Genomic DNA, 15,980 nt, shown 5'->3' on the forward strand with positions numbered 1-15,980 from the left:
CTAAAACGGCTGGGCCGATTTTGATACAATTTTTTGCATTATACATAGGTATCACTTCAGAGCAGGTTGTTAGATTAATTTTACGGTTATAAGCCGCCAGAAGGCGCTGCAGTAAATATATTTCTTCAAAACGGCTTCGTGGGTTTTTTAAAATCTTTAAGTTATCACTTGTATTCAGAAATATATAATATATATTTATGAGAAAAAAAAACACTTTTACACCATATTTTCTGAACAAATGATTTTTAAGTTCTGTAACTTCTACAAAACTGATTAACATTTGATGAACAAAAATTAAATTAAATAGTTTTTTAAGTAATCGGTTAGTATAATTACCGTGTAGAAATTTTAATAATTTAAGACAACAAATTACAAAAACGCTTGTGAGTTTTCTTTTCATAGATTAATGTAATAAAATAAATAGTTATTATAAATTACAATATAATATTAAATAAAATAATAAATAAATAATTTTAATATAATTAAAATAAAATTGATGATCCTAATATTATAAGACATGTATAAACATAATTAATAATCTCATTTTATTACATTTTTTATTTTAAACATTAACTTTGAGAAAAATATAAAAAAATATAAATATAAATATTTATTCTCTTAAAAATCACTATTTTCAAGATTTAATTTAAATTTATCTTTAAATTTATTAAAATTTAAATAAAAAAGATTTATTTTTAAATTTAGAAATATGTATTTCTCTTAAAAATTTACTTATTTTTTAATCAATTAAATTCAGTTTGCATCGGTGTGGTCGACAATATCTACTCAACAACAGTAAACAAATTAATATTTTAATTTATTTTCGTTTTTGATTTATATTCCCATCAACGATAAGAATCATTAACGATTTAAATAGAACTAATTTTTCATTAGTAATTAGGTAATAAACACCAAACATTGGATAACAGATATCGATACAGGAACATGACCGCTAGATTATTTTCACTGGGTAGACAAAGTTTAATTGCCGTTAAATTTAATCTTTTCTTTACTCCGTAAGCAAAACCGGTAAATCGAATTTTCATCCCACTATCACGGAGAAAACGTAGCAGTCTTTTAATGCATTTCTTCCGGATGAACAAACCTTCATATGTAAACCCAGGTTTAATTGACGATGAATATTCCCGAACGTTGGGCAGTTTAGAAGTAAGTGGTTTACGGATCACTTTACATTGTAAGCCTCACAGTTCTGGTGAGGAGAGCCAAAAAGATGGGCGTGGGTTAGATTTGTGTGCCCAATCTTCAGCCGAGTTAGGATGACTTGGTCTCTTCTGTTGTTTGGGATATAAAGTTAGTTCTCGAAGACGTTCTCACGGATGCCATGTAAGACCTTGGGAGGACAAAGCAGTAAGAAATTTTTCTATTGAGTACGTAGTTTGACGTGGACTGCCTTCGTAAAGCCGCTCTCACACGTTAATTCCAATCGGAGGCCATCAATTAACATAATATTTTCTTAAATTAATAAATTATTAAAAACTCCATTATATATTTGAATTGATAATGTTTTATTTTTTTAATATTTTGATAAAAACGGAGACAAAAGTTTATTTCGAGAAAATAATTTTGTTTTAACTTTTAATGGTAATATTAAACCTGAAAGCATTTTTTATTAATTTGGTTTTTTATTAATTAGTCGATAAGAAATTATTTTAATTCTTTCATTTCAACTAAATAAAAAAATAATCGATATCAATCTAAACTCTAACACAATGATTCTTTCTACTCAGGTATGATTTCAAAATATGTTTTAATTTTATTTTATTTAACAAACATCTTTACAACAGAAAATTTTAATAAATGTAGTCATCCAAAAAATTGAAATCGGATTTTTAAAAAAACTGATAAAAAGTTTAAATATTTTTACAGATTCTGACCTTCTTTTTTAATGAGCGATAAAATGCTCATTAAAAGGTTCTATTACATATTTTTATAATCTCATTTTATTACTTTTTTTTTATTTTAAACGTTAACTTTGAGAAAACATAAAAAAATAATTTTTATTCTCTTAAAAAATACTGTTTTTAAGATTTAATTTAAATGTATCTATAAATATATTAAAATTTAAATAAAAAAGATTTATTTTTAAATTTAGAAATTTGTATTTCTCTTAAAAATTTATTTATTTTTTAATCAATTTAATTCAGTTTGCATCGGCGTGGTCGAAAATACCTCCTCAACAACATTAAAAAAATATTTTAAGTTTTTATTAGAAATTTGAAAAAATTAAACACACTTTTTATCCGTCCAAACTTTGAATTATAATTTCATAGGCTTTCTTTTCATTTGATATCGTAGACTGGAATAAAATGTTCAACATTTAAAAAAATGTATGGTTCAAGTATAGAGACACAAGAACAATTGCTATCATTTACAGGAACCAAACTGCAACAGTAATAATCGAACATAAGAAAGAAGCCGTAATAAGAAAGTAAGTCCGACAAGGATGTTCCCTATCCCCGTTACTTTTTAATTTTTACATAGAACTAGCAGTTAATGATGTTAAAGAACAATTTAGATCCGAAGAAACAGTGTAAGGTGAAAAGATAAAGATGCTACGATTTTCTGATGCTATAGTAATTCTATCCGAGACTAAAAAAGATTTAAAAGAATTAACGAATGGCATGGATGAAGTCCTTCGCAAGAACTACCACATGAAAATAAACAAAAACAAAACGAAAGTAATGAAATGTAGTAAAGATAACGATGATGGACCACTGAATGTGAAAATAGGAGGAGAAAAGATTATGGAGGTAGAAGGATTTTGTTATTTGGGAAGCAGAATTACTAAACATGGACGAAGCAGGAGCGGTATAAAATGCCGCATATCACAGGCGAAACGAGCTTTCAGTCAGAAATATAATTTGCTTTCATCAAAAATTAATTTAAAAGTCAGGAAAACATTTTTGAAAGTATATATTTGGAGTAAAAGTATATGGAAGTGAAACTTGGGCGATCGGAGTACCTGAGAAGAAAAGATTAGAAGTTTTTGAAATGTGTTGTTATACGAGAATGTTAAAAATCAGATGGGTGGATAAAGTGACGTAAGAAGAGGTGTTGCGCAAAACGATGAAGAGAGAAGCATTCTGAAAAATATAGTAGTTAAAAGAAGAGACAGATTTATAGGCCACATATTAAGGCATCTTGGAATAGTCGCTTAAATATTGGAGTAACATGTAGATGGAAAAAATTGTGTAAGTAAGCAACGTTTGGAACATGTAAAACAAATTTTAAGGGATGTAAGATGTAGGGGCTATACCGAAATGAAACGACTGACAATAGATAGGGAATCTTGGAGAGCTGCATCAAACCAGTCAAATGACTGAAAACAAAAAAAAAGTAAAAAAAGAAGGGCTTTTTTCCCCGTGACTTGGCAGTATCAACGATATACGTGTGTATGTTAAGTATATAAACAAAAGGTACTCGTGAAAACTGACATAAATACCAATTAGTTATTTCCTAAAATAAAATAATCTTTAAAAAATTTTTAAAAACCCAAATATTAAGTCAAGTTTACTTGTAAAAATGACGAAAAATAATAAAGCCAAGCCAATCGAAATATAGGCGAAATTCAGTCGAAAATTGACACTACAATTCTCGTTATCATATGAATTGGCTGTTTGTAAACATCATTATTCTGAGAGAAAGCAAATTAGAGCAGTTCCGCTTGTTACGCGTTGCTTGCGTCATAATCAAACGAATGACTGTAACAAATAATCTCAATAAATAAATAAATTACATTGATTCAGTGGGAAACATTGAGTAAGAACCCTGCCTCCTGTAAATAGGGGAATTACAGGATGATTTAAACAACAGAAACCAGAGTAAGTCGATATCTTACGTATGAATATCTTTTTTTTTAAATTTCAAAACTGTATTATAAAAACATGTTCGTAAATAATTATTTAAGATAGAATTTCAATAAATCTTTTATTATGGAGAATATTGTATGCCTGCAAGCAATTTTATTAATTAAAAAAAAAGTCGGTTTCGTTGTATGAAGTATTCACAGTATTAGCTGTTATTTTTTTTAAATATAGACGTTGGGATTTCACTTTATTACATATGACAAGCTGTTGCTATAACAACTCACAAACAAAAAAATATTAAAACTGGTTTTAAGGAATTACTACACTCATACACATACGTATTAGTTAAACATTTACTAACTTGTGTAGAGTACCTACACTTAACATTCTGGAACATCTAGCAATACTTTGGCTTTTATTGACCAAATAAAATTTTTAAAAAAGTTGAAAAAATTATTTGATGATCCTAAGATTATAAGACACGTTTAAACCTAATTAATGAAATTAAAATAAGAATAATAATAATAATACAGAGAATTCCGGAAATCGGACTACTTTGGGACCGGGATCACGAAGTCCTATTAAAAGGTCAACCCTATTAAGCGATATTAACAAAAAATAAGATGTACACAAATACAGTATTTGTTTTTTTTTTGTCTTCAATCATCTGACTGGTTTGATGCAGCTCTCCAAGATTCCCTATCTAGTGCTAGTCGTTACATTTCGGTATATCCCTATATCCTACATCCCTAACAATTTGTTTTACATATTACAAATGTTGCCTGTCTGCACAATTTTTTCCTTCTACCTGTCCCTGCAATATTAAATCGACTATTCCAGGATGCCTTAATATGTGGCCTATAAGTCTGTCTCTTCTTTTAACTACTATATTTTTCCGAATGCTTTTCTCTTCATGGATTTGCGCAACACCTCTTCTTATGTCACTTTATCCACCCATCTGATTTTTAACATTCTCCTATAGCACCACATTTCAAAAACTTCTAATCTTTTCTTCTCAGGTACTCTGATCGTCCAAGTTTCACTTCCAAATAAAGCTAAGTTCCAAACATATACTTTCAAAAATGCTTTCCTCATGTTTAAATTAATTTTTGATGTAAGCAAATTGTATTTCTGATTGACAGCACTTTTTGCCTGTGATATGCGGCATTTTATACCGATCCTGCTTCGTCCATGTTTTTAATTCTACTTCCCTAGTAAAGATTAAAAAGTAACGGTGATAGGGAACATCCTTGTCGAACTCACTTTCTTATTACGGCTTCTTTCTTATGTTCTTAAATTATTACTGTTGTTGTTTGCTTCCTGTAAATGTTAGCAATCGCTCTTCTATCTCTATATTCGAATCCTAATTTTTTTTAAATGCTGAACATTTTGTTTCAGTCTACGTTATAGAATGCCTTTTCTAGGTCTATAAATTCCAAGTATGTTTGTTTGTTTTTCTTTAATCTTCCTTCTACTATTAATCTGAGCCATAAAATTGCTTCCCTTGTCCCTATACTTTTCCTGAAACCAAACTGGTTTTCTCCTAACACTTCCTCCACTCTCCTCTCAATTCTTCTGTACGGAATTCTAGTTAAGATTTTTGATGCATGACTATTTAAGCTAATTTTTCTGTATTCTTTACATTTATCTGCTCCTGCTTTTTTTGATATCATGATTGTAACACTCTTTTTGAAGTCTGACGGAATTTCCCCTCTTTCGTAAATATTGCACACTAATTTGTATAATCTATCAATTGCTTCCTCACCTTCACTGTGCAGTAATTCTACAGGTATTCCGTCTATTCGAGGAGCCTTTCTGCCATTCAAATCTTTTAATGCTCTCGTAAATTCAGATAAATACAGTAAATACCTATAATAAATACAGAAATACGTATTAATTATTACGTATTAATTATTAAACACGGATTTAACGTCTTATTGTTCAGAAATTTATTTCTAATACAGTTTAAAGTTTGTAGTATTACATCATTAATAAAAATACAAAGGTTAATAAACAAAATAGAAATTCAAGTCAAATCTAACGAGTGCCTTTTATGGTCAATAAAATACAAACATATGTACTTTGTTTTTTACTCGGTTAAACTTGTTAAAAAAATTCTTTTACTTCGTTCTGACTCTCCCTTTTATTACCCTTTCACTTTGGCACAGACTCGCAGTTCTGCTAGCAAGGCTTCCGTCTGCCTTCTTGCATAAAAATACTGCTGAACTCCGTCAGTGATTTTCTCTTTTTGCATCCTAGGTAGGTACACTTTTGACTTCGAGTACGTCTTCGTCATCTTGAATTTCTTCCGGTTTTTGAATAGTGTTTGGCAATTATTATTTGAATTATTTAAATTATCTTTAAATTTATTTATTTATCTTTGAATTTTAATAAATTTGAATTATTTTGAAAAAATTAGTTTCTCATCGCTGTTGTTTTTTCATCGTAGCGTTCTATGTTTTCAAAAACTCTCTAAAATTTGGAATTGGCTACCGCAAAAAAAAAAGTGTTAACATCATCTTCAGTATCGACTATTTCCGCATCATCTTGACATCGTGTTTTAAATAATATTTAACAAAGCGATGAGTGTAGCTTAAAATGCGAGAACTGCCATTTAGAATTAAAAAGTATGACCAATCGTTCTCTTTCAACTGGAGCCAAAGAACATATTAATAAAATAAAGAAAAGCCATTTAGATAAATCAAATTACGTTAAACATATAATACTGAGCAAACATAATTGTAATCCTAATAATTTTATTAAAATATTAGATATTTGTAAAGATTTTTATAAAACCAACATCCTTGAAAAATTTAATATATATTATAACAATAAATTAATCAACGAACAAACTAAATTCGAGAATGATTTATTATTCAAAAATAATTAATAATTATTATCAAATCGACACGTGCACTGACATCATTTAGGTCAACATATTTCCTTTAATTTTTCAAGCATGGCACCGTTGGTATATAAGATTATTAATATATAAATAAAATAAATTAAAATTCAACTTCACCAATAATTTGTCTGTGTTTTTTCTACTACTTCCGGTCATTCGTCTTTCATCAGGAAGTTTTCTTTCAATTTAAAAGTATTAAGATTAAAATTAACATAATTAGATTAAAAAACTTATTAAATATTAAAAATCACAACAACCGGTCGTCATATTGTAAAAGTAATTATTTCCGTTATGTAGGAAAGTCGCAGTTATGAATATTGAACCCACCGAGTGGTCTAGTGGTGAAGGCGTCTTCCCAAATCAGCTGATTTGAAAGTCGAAAGTTCCAGCATTTAAGTCCTAGTAAAGGCAGTTACTTTTATTCTGATTTGAATCCTAGATCGTGGATACCGGTGTTCTTTGGTGGTTGGGTTTTAATTAACCTACACATTTCAGGAATAGTCGAACTGAGACTGTACAAGACTACACTTCATTTCTACTTATACTATCATCCTCATTCATTAACTGAAGTAATACCTGAACGGTTATTCCCGGAGGCTAAACAGGAAAAAAAGAAGTTGTTACAAATGTTAATTGTTAGAGTGAAAACAGATTAGGTATCTCTATGTACATCACTAACAACAAAAGTTAATAAACAATAATGAACATATTAAAATAGCAAACTAAAAATAAATTACTTAGCCAGACAAGGAGTCTATAGCTTAAAATGCGAGGACTGCCATTTAGAATTTAAGGTATGACCAATCGTTCTCTTTCAACTAGAGCCAAAGAACACATTAATAACGTAAAGAAAGGCCATTTAGATAAATCAAATTACGCTAAACATATAATTATAATAATAAACGCCGAACAAACGTAATTATAATTCTAATAATTTTATTAAAATATTAGATATTTCTAACGATTGTTATAAAACCAAAATCCATGAAAAATTGAATATATATTATAACAATAAATTGGTCAACGAACAAACTAAATTCGAGGATGATTTATTATTAAACAAATAATTAATAATTATTATCAAAGTTACCTAACCTGTTTTTCACTCTAACCATTAACATTCATAACGACTGCGACTTTCCTACATAACGGACGTAATTCCTTTTACAAAATGACAATCTTTGTTACGATTTTAATATTTTATAACTTTTTTAATTTAATTACGTTAATTTTAATCATAATTCTTTTAAATTTAAAAATAAAATTCCTGATGATGGTCGATTGACCGAAACTACTAGTAAAAAAACACACACAAATTGTTGGTAAGGTTAAATTTTAATTTATTTTATTTATAAATAAATATTTCCTTTAATTTTTTTGTAAAATATAGCTTACATTTACTTTGTATTGTAGTTTACTTCGGTAAGTAGATTTAAAATTTTTTATTATTCCCATGTAGAGGGATTGAATTAAACTTGTATTCGATGGCAAAAAATACTCAATTTGAATTCTTGTTGATTACGATGCACAGCACAGTTATCAACAGTCAGGAGAATCTTTTTTGTTTTTGCTGTTTGTTACTCGTTGTCCCAAATACTCGGCCAGTCACGGAAAATCAGACTCGTCATCCATGCTTTTTTATGTTCTCCCAGTGTTTAAGAAGTTATCTCCCTCCTATAGGTTTAAACGACGGTTAAACGAATTACATCACAAATAAAATTGAGTTATTTTACAGTAAAATATATAAACATAAGAACTAGCGGATCGTTAAACCGGCGTAAATTTATGTGTATTACGAGGTGCGAAAATAAAGTAATGAGACTGATTTTTCTTTGCAAGATGTTGGCAACCCTGCAGCTTGCGTAGGTACACCATCTTTGACCTTGGTCTATAAGCTACTTCTAGTCCAAGCGGCACATTGATGCAACTGCTCAGTCGTGAGTTGTGCTGTAATAAGTGAACACGTGTTTGTGTCTCTCGTCACAGAAATGAAACCGCAAAATATTGCGCAACGGTATGCCATTTCTTTTTGAGTTAAATTGGATGAAAACGCGACGACAACTTACGGTAAGCTTCAGAAGGCTTTTGGAGAGGAGGTTATATCAAGAGCTCAAGTTTTTCGGTGGCATAAAATTTTTAGTGAAGGCAGAACGAATGTTGAAGATGAAGACGGCAGTGGACGACCATCAACCTCACGGACAGATGTCAACTTGACCAGGGTGCGTGAAATCGTACGATCTGATCGAAGATTATCCGTGAAAATGATTGCAGAAGAACTCATCAACATCAATCGAGAAACTTTTCGTCTAATATTAACTGAAGATCTCGGTATGAGAAAGATTTGGTGCAAAAATGGTCCCCAAAAATCTCACACAACAACAGCGAGAAACACGAAAAAATGTGGCAGCCGATCTGTTAGAGCAAACGGAAATCAATCCAGATTTGTTGAGCCGTGTTATCACTGGTGATGAAGGTTGGTTTTTTCAATACGATCCAGAGACAAAACGCCAAAGTTAGCAATGGTGCTCAAAGGGATCACCCAGACCAAAAAAAGCTCGCATGTCAAAGTCAAAAGTGAAATGCATGCTTTTGTGCTTCTTCGATTCCAAGGGAATTGTTCATAAAGAGCGGGTGCCTCCTGGAAAAGCAGTTAACCGATATTTCTACAAAAAAATTTTAGAAAGACTTCGTAAACGAGTTCTTCGTGTCCGTGCCAACATTGCTGATAATTGGATTTTGCATCACGATAATCCGCCATCCCATACTGCTGTCAGTACAGCAATTTTTAACCTCAAAACAAATTTCAGTACTACCACAGCTATTCACCAGATATCGCTCCGTGCGACTTTTTTCTATTTCCAAGAGTCAAAATGGCGGTCAAGGGACACCATTTTCAAACAACACAAGATGTCCAAAAAGTTGTGACGAGGATCTTGGATGATATTACAGAAGATGAGTTCCAGAAATGTTACCATCAATGGCAGAAGCGCTGGAATAAGTGGGTGCAATCAGAGGGGAACTACTTTGAAGGAGACAACACTAAACATGACTAAAACGGTAAGCAACATTTTTTTTCACTTCAGTCTCATTACTTTATTGTCGCACCTCGTATATCAATATGTTTATGTTTTTACAAAACTGTACCGATTAAACGTCTGTCCTGAATAACCGGTTGTTCCTATTTATCGGAATTCACTGTAATAAGTTATTTATTCAGGTAAATTTTTAAATTGTATTCATTACAATAATTTAAATAAATAAACAAAAGCAAATAATAATGATAAAGATCTACGGTGAATACGAAAATATAATTCTTGCTTGATTTGTTATTTATTTTTTGTATCGGTATGAAAGCTCTTACAGTATATGCGTATCTATTTAGTGTAAATTTTCTTGGAAAATTGAATTTAAGATTACGAAAATTCCATTTTAATTTACATTAATATTTGTATCAGAATAATAATATACAAGGTTGTATTTATTTCAATTAATTTCTAGAGTATATGCTTTTATAGCATTTCCTTTCAAAATAATTTATTTTATCAAACTTTCTTCCACTTATCGGTCTAATCTTTCCCATATGTTTTTTTTTTAATATTATACAAGTTGTACAATAATTTACCTTTTTAATTTTTAGTTAATTATTTTTGCAAAATAAAATAATTAATTATTGTTGTTTACTATCTGTCTAATAACCATATCGTGATGTAGTAGTTTAACCGTATACAGTAATAAGACAAGGATAATTTCATAGTATTTTTTTAAATTCATTAATACTTTATGAGAAGTTTTAAAAAAATAAATTAATAAGGAAAAAAATCATTATTTCCTGTTAAAAAAAAGGTGATGATAAAATACTTTTGTTTATACTTTAGCTTTTTTTTTTTAATTCTTTGAAATTGTAAAAAAATTTTCTATTAAGTTGTTTACTTTCTTCGGATGTACTCTTTCTGCGTTTCTTTTATTAAAGCTTGTTATGCTGTAATTAATTCGTTTCTTTAACCTTTTCAGATCATGTAGCCTTGGAACTGGTTATGTGCGGCGTCAGTTTTAAAACGCTGTTACAAAATCATTTTATATGGGATCTAAGTCGGTTATTTTTTTTTATATTCACAAAGGAATCAGTTTTATTACACAATTTGGACGACGTTTATACGACAGAAAATGTTTTATTTAGACTAGAAAGAATATGACCATTTTTTTCTCAGAAATGTATAGCTTATCTTCTAGCAACATATCGATGTATTGAAACACATAATAAATTATGATATACGGCACAGAAAAAAAAGAAGGAATTTGTGGTCATAAATACGTCACTTTTACTTGAGGTCTATAAATATCTTTTCTGACAAATGATATCGGTAAACGTGTAACACACATCGATTCTTAATGAATAACAGTATACAGTAAAAATGGTTTTTTGTCAATCTGAATAGCCTTTTGAGTGGTGGGGATTTTTTATAAAACGTAGTTTTCTGAATCTACTTTCATTTATACTAACATATGTTACTAATCTGTGATTTATGACACGGAGTTTTCATCACATTTTGCCCAATTTTCAACCGATTTGCTTGAAAGTATTATTTTTAAAATCAGCAAACTATGTTTCATAAACACAAGGCAAAAAAAAAATTCGCTAATAAAAAACGCGGTAGAAATACACAAACAAAATTCCGAAATTAAATTTTCGTAATTTTTGTACTGTTTCAATTTTTTTGTTGTTACAGGCATAAAAAAATCCAATCGTAACGGTTTTTTGTTGTCAGAATCTGTTAAATCGCTTTAATATACTGTAATTTTTTGAAATTTTTTTCATAAGAGGGTAGCATAAGACTATGAAGGGAGGCAATCAGATACCAACATATTTTCCCGGAGCGCTAATCAACCGCGGATCATTGTGATGGAAAAGGTTAATTATTTATTATATATATATAAATAATGTAATAAATAAAAGAAAATATAATATATATATATACTGGCCGACCCAGGAATCCTTCGCTACTGCTAGTTTTGAATATATATATATAGATTAAATAAACACAATTGAAAGTTTGATAAAACATTAACAAAATGAACATTACGGAACTTCACAAAATTTAAACTTTCCCTTTTACCGTTTCTCCCTTTCCCTTTTCCCCATTTTCCCTTTATCATTTTTCTTTTTTCCATTTTCATTTTACATTCCCTTTCTCCATTTACCTTTTCCCCTTTCCTTCCCCCATTTCTCTTTCCCTTGTTTCCATTTCCCCTTTCTTTTTCCCCTTTCCCCTTTTCTTTTTTCCCTTTCCCCTTTCCATTTCCTTTACTTGTTTCTCCTTTTCCCCTCTTTTCCATTTCCTCTTCTTCGATTTACCTTCTTCCCTTTTACCTTTTTAGATTTTCCCTTTTCAGATTTTTCCCACTTTCCGTTTTCCGATTTTCCTTTCTCCCTTTTCCGCGCGCGTAAATCGGTCCAGTATTCTTTTAATCTATAGCGGACACACACATCGGAAACATTGAAATGGGATAGTAAAATATTTAGTGTAGCGTATGTTGCTTTTACGTCCAACAGATAGCGCTGTTTTTCAAAAAAAGCATGTTTTTACCTGTTACAGGTGTAGTATCTTAGGTATATAAAAAAATGCGCGTATTCGAATGTAATGTTGTGTCAAAATTTCAGAGCAATCGGTGAAAAACTTTCGGAGATTTAAGATTTTGAACAAACGAATATTTACATTTTTATTTATACAGATTACGTCGGTGGAGTGGAAATCTTAAAAATACACCATCCGCCCGCATAGATGGTAGTGTCGGACTCTCACCGATTAAACCCTTCCCACTATACGATATGTGAAGATCAGATCCGCCATAAGTACAACACAATCACCGGTGGGAATCGCAGGATCACCTGTTAAAAAGGGGACGAAAAGGAACTCAGCGGTGTCCCAAGGTTATCGACGGACCCTTGCAGGAAAGAAATGACCCAGACCCGCCACAGCGCTCTCCAGGGAGCGTACGTGGTAGAGGCATCAGGCATAAAGACCGAGCCCCGCCCTTTGGGGTGAGACCCAGGAACAACAAAGTCGGACTTGGCCACCTCATTTCAAAGATTAGAGACAGGTAAAAATAAAAGATACAAACCGGCGAGCTGACCTGTCGTGTCAGATGTACTGCCGGCGGATGGGAAGGCCGTTTGAATTAAAAGGACAACCTCCTGAGTTGTGCTAAGGTTAATCCTGCAGTATCCAGCTCGGGAGGTAGGAGGAAAAAAGTTATCGACGGAACACTTACATCCGCGTCCGGGCCTAACGCAGCCCTTGGTGTAACCTAACCTGACTCTTTCTTTCTTTTTCCTGTTTAGCCTCCGGTAACTACCGTTTAGATAATTCTTCAGAGGATGAATGAGGATGATATGTATGAGTGTAAATGAAGTGTAGTCTTGTACATTCTCAGTTCCACCATTCCTGAGGTGTGTGGTTAATTGAAACCCAACCACCAAAGAACACCGGTATCCACGATCTAGTATTCAAATCCGTGTAAAAATAACTGGCTTTACTAGGACTTGAACGCTGGAACTCTCGACTTCCAGCGTTCAAGTCCTAACCTAACCTACTCTGGCCTAATCTGATTGAACCGACTCAGATGGACGCCCCCTCCCCCGTTAACAACAAATAAACAAGAAAGCCAGATAAGGCATGACGTAAAATAAAGGGAGGGGCGTGGACTAAACGATATATAAAATTTAACAGAAATTTAAAAGTACCAGTACAATACGTTTTGACAATGGAGTTAATCCGAAACGCATCAACATATAATAACAAACTTAAGCTATGAAAGGTAAACAGTACTCAACATAGAAAGGATTTTTTTTTAAATTCCGAGTTCAAAGGGTGAAAATGTGGTGACACTAAATTCGAGTTTTTTTTTTTTACTTTCTTGATAACAGATCTTCATTTCTTATCTATAATCTCTTATTTTATCTCTTAGCTCTTAACTTATCTGTTATCTCTTATTTTATCAAGTTAATATCTTCATATTAACTTGATTTGATTTTGATTGGGTGTGTGTAATCTTTATGTGAATATCTAAAAACCAAATTCCACATTTTTCGAAATTCGACGTTGAAAGTGATGAAGACATGTATAAAAATGATAAAGAATGATTGCAAATTTTCCCCATCTCCAAGAATAGTAAACGAGATGTTCAGTCGATTTGAGCTTGCAAATACTCTTCAGTTAAACATATAAAAACAATTTTTGGATTTTGGGTGTTTAAGGGGTACGACGGTATAGGGCGGCGGCTCAACCAACACAACCAGTTCTATTGTTACTGTATATGCGACGCGACTGACTGCATCTGCCTCCGGTTACTTGCCTAAAAGATATAAAATTAAAAAAAGATAAATGAAGTACGGTCACTTACTGGTGGTGTTTACCGGGTAACGCTAAAAACCGGGGAAAATACATTTTTACCCGTATGAAGGCCGGGTAACCAGCTATAATTACTATTTTTAAGGTGGAGGCCAAAACTAATGAAACCCGTATTCTCCAGATCACTCGAAGTTTCGGGTCTTGTACTGACCAAACTGTTGCTCTACAGAAATTACAATATACTGATAGTTTTTATAAATTGAACAGGCTGTCAAAAAATCTTCTTCTTGTCTGTAAATCTTTATTTTTTATTATTATTCTCACAAGCATGAGTCTAATGAACTCAGAGTCCCCTGGCTCGACGAGAAGAGCTGACCGGCTAGTGTATATATATATATATGTTGTTAATTTATTTGATGTTGGGACAGATAAGTGTAGGGTAACATAAGATAAATTCAGTTTATGCATATCGCTTACAAAAACCATTATCTATCTGCATTGCTGACTGTTCAATAAAATATAATTTCCTGATATAAAAATTATGAGTAATTTTTTTTTTTATATAATTCTACGAATTTTTTATTAAATTATAATTAGAGCCAATAATCCTGGTTTATCTTTAGGTAAACGTTGACTATTTTATTTCTATTATTTTTCCTGGTAATATGTCATACGATTCCTATAGTAACTTTTGATCGTTCCTTTTTTGTGTAATTTTTATATTTAACACTCCTAATTACTAAATAAGGCATTGTTTCACTCCAAAAAGAGGCGCCTCTATATGTTGCTTTACACTAATTGTTTTAGTTATTTTTAGTCATACACTTTCTTTCTTTATTTTTTATTGTTTAGCCTCCGGGAATTACCGTTCAGGTATTACTTCAGAGGATGAAATGTATGAGTGTAGTATTGTGCAGTTTCAGTTCGACCATTCCTGAGATGTATGGTTAATTGAATGAAACCCAACCACCAAAGAACACCGGTATTCACTATCTAGTATTCAAATCCGTGTAAAAATAACTGATTTTACTAGGACTTTAACGCTGGAACTCTCTACTTCCAAATTAGCTGATTTGGGAAGACGCGTTCACCACTAGACCAACCCGGTGGGTTTTTTTAGTCGTACACTGTCTGCCTTTAATCGGCTGTATCACATGAGGTAAAAAAGAGAACCAGTCTCATAGAACATAGAAAATCCATAATTTTCTATGTAATTAATGATATTCAGTAAACAACTAGTTGCTTATAGTGAACGGAGAGAGACTGTTTTTAAAGAGCTGAATACAATTTGCATTTTATTGGGCCCGGCATGCTAGAATGCAACAGTATATTTGGCTCGATGAAGAAGGCAATGGGAAAACATTCTACTCGTAAATTTCCTTAATATGCGTTACATGGGTCCTTGTTATTCTTGATAATGATTGAAATTTTCAAGAGTGATTTGTGATTCGCATTCGGTTTCATTCGCCACTATTATTATGACATTTAACATTACACATGTATGAATGTTACAGATTACTATACTACAAAAGTACTTTGATCGATTTATTATATCTGTTAAGATGTTTGTTATTCCTGTGTAGTTTATGTGAGGTTTTGAAGGTAGACGGATTAGATATTTCTTTATTTTTAGTTGTATCGTATAATTTTATATGTTATTTGGTAGTTTGAGTAACAGTCTTGTACTTTTATAACTTTTTCATGAGTGAACCCATATTTTTACTTCGTAACGAATAAACTGAAAGAAGTCCTTTTATTGTAGTATACAAAATTTTGATCTTTGATTATGCTGAAATATGAATAGCATTCTCATTCCTGATGTGATCTACCTAATGTATTATTTATCTGCCGATCAGGATAAAATTTTTATTTATTTATGATTTTTGGTTAAGATTTCGA

The 15,980-nt window shown here is 31.3% G+C and overlaps 1 protein-coding gene across 4 annotated transcripts in view; it reads left to right on the plus strand.

Annotated features, from left to right (window-relative positions):
• Nucleotides 1–15,980, plus strand: part of LOC142325538 (uncharacterized) — a 344,160-nt gene that overhangs the window by 216,425 nt on the left and 111,755 nt on the right. The gene's annotated exons all lie outside the window — the stretch shown is intronic.

The sequence above is a fragment of the Lycorma delicatula genome, chromosome 5 (genome assembly GCF_047948215.1).
Source record: "Lycorma delicatula isolate Av1 chromosome 5, ASM4794821v1, whole genome shotgun sequence".
NCBI classification, from domain to species: Eukaryota; Metazoa; Arthropoda; class Insecta; order Hemiptera; family Fulgoridae; genus Lycorma; species Lycorma delicatula.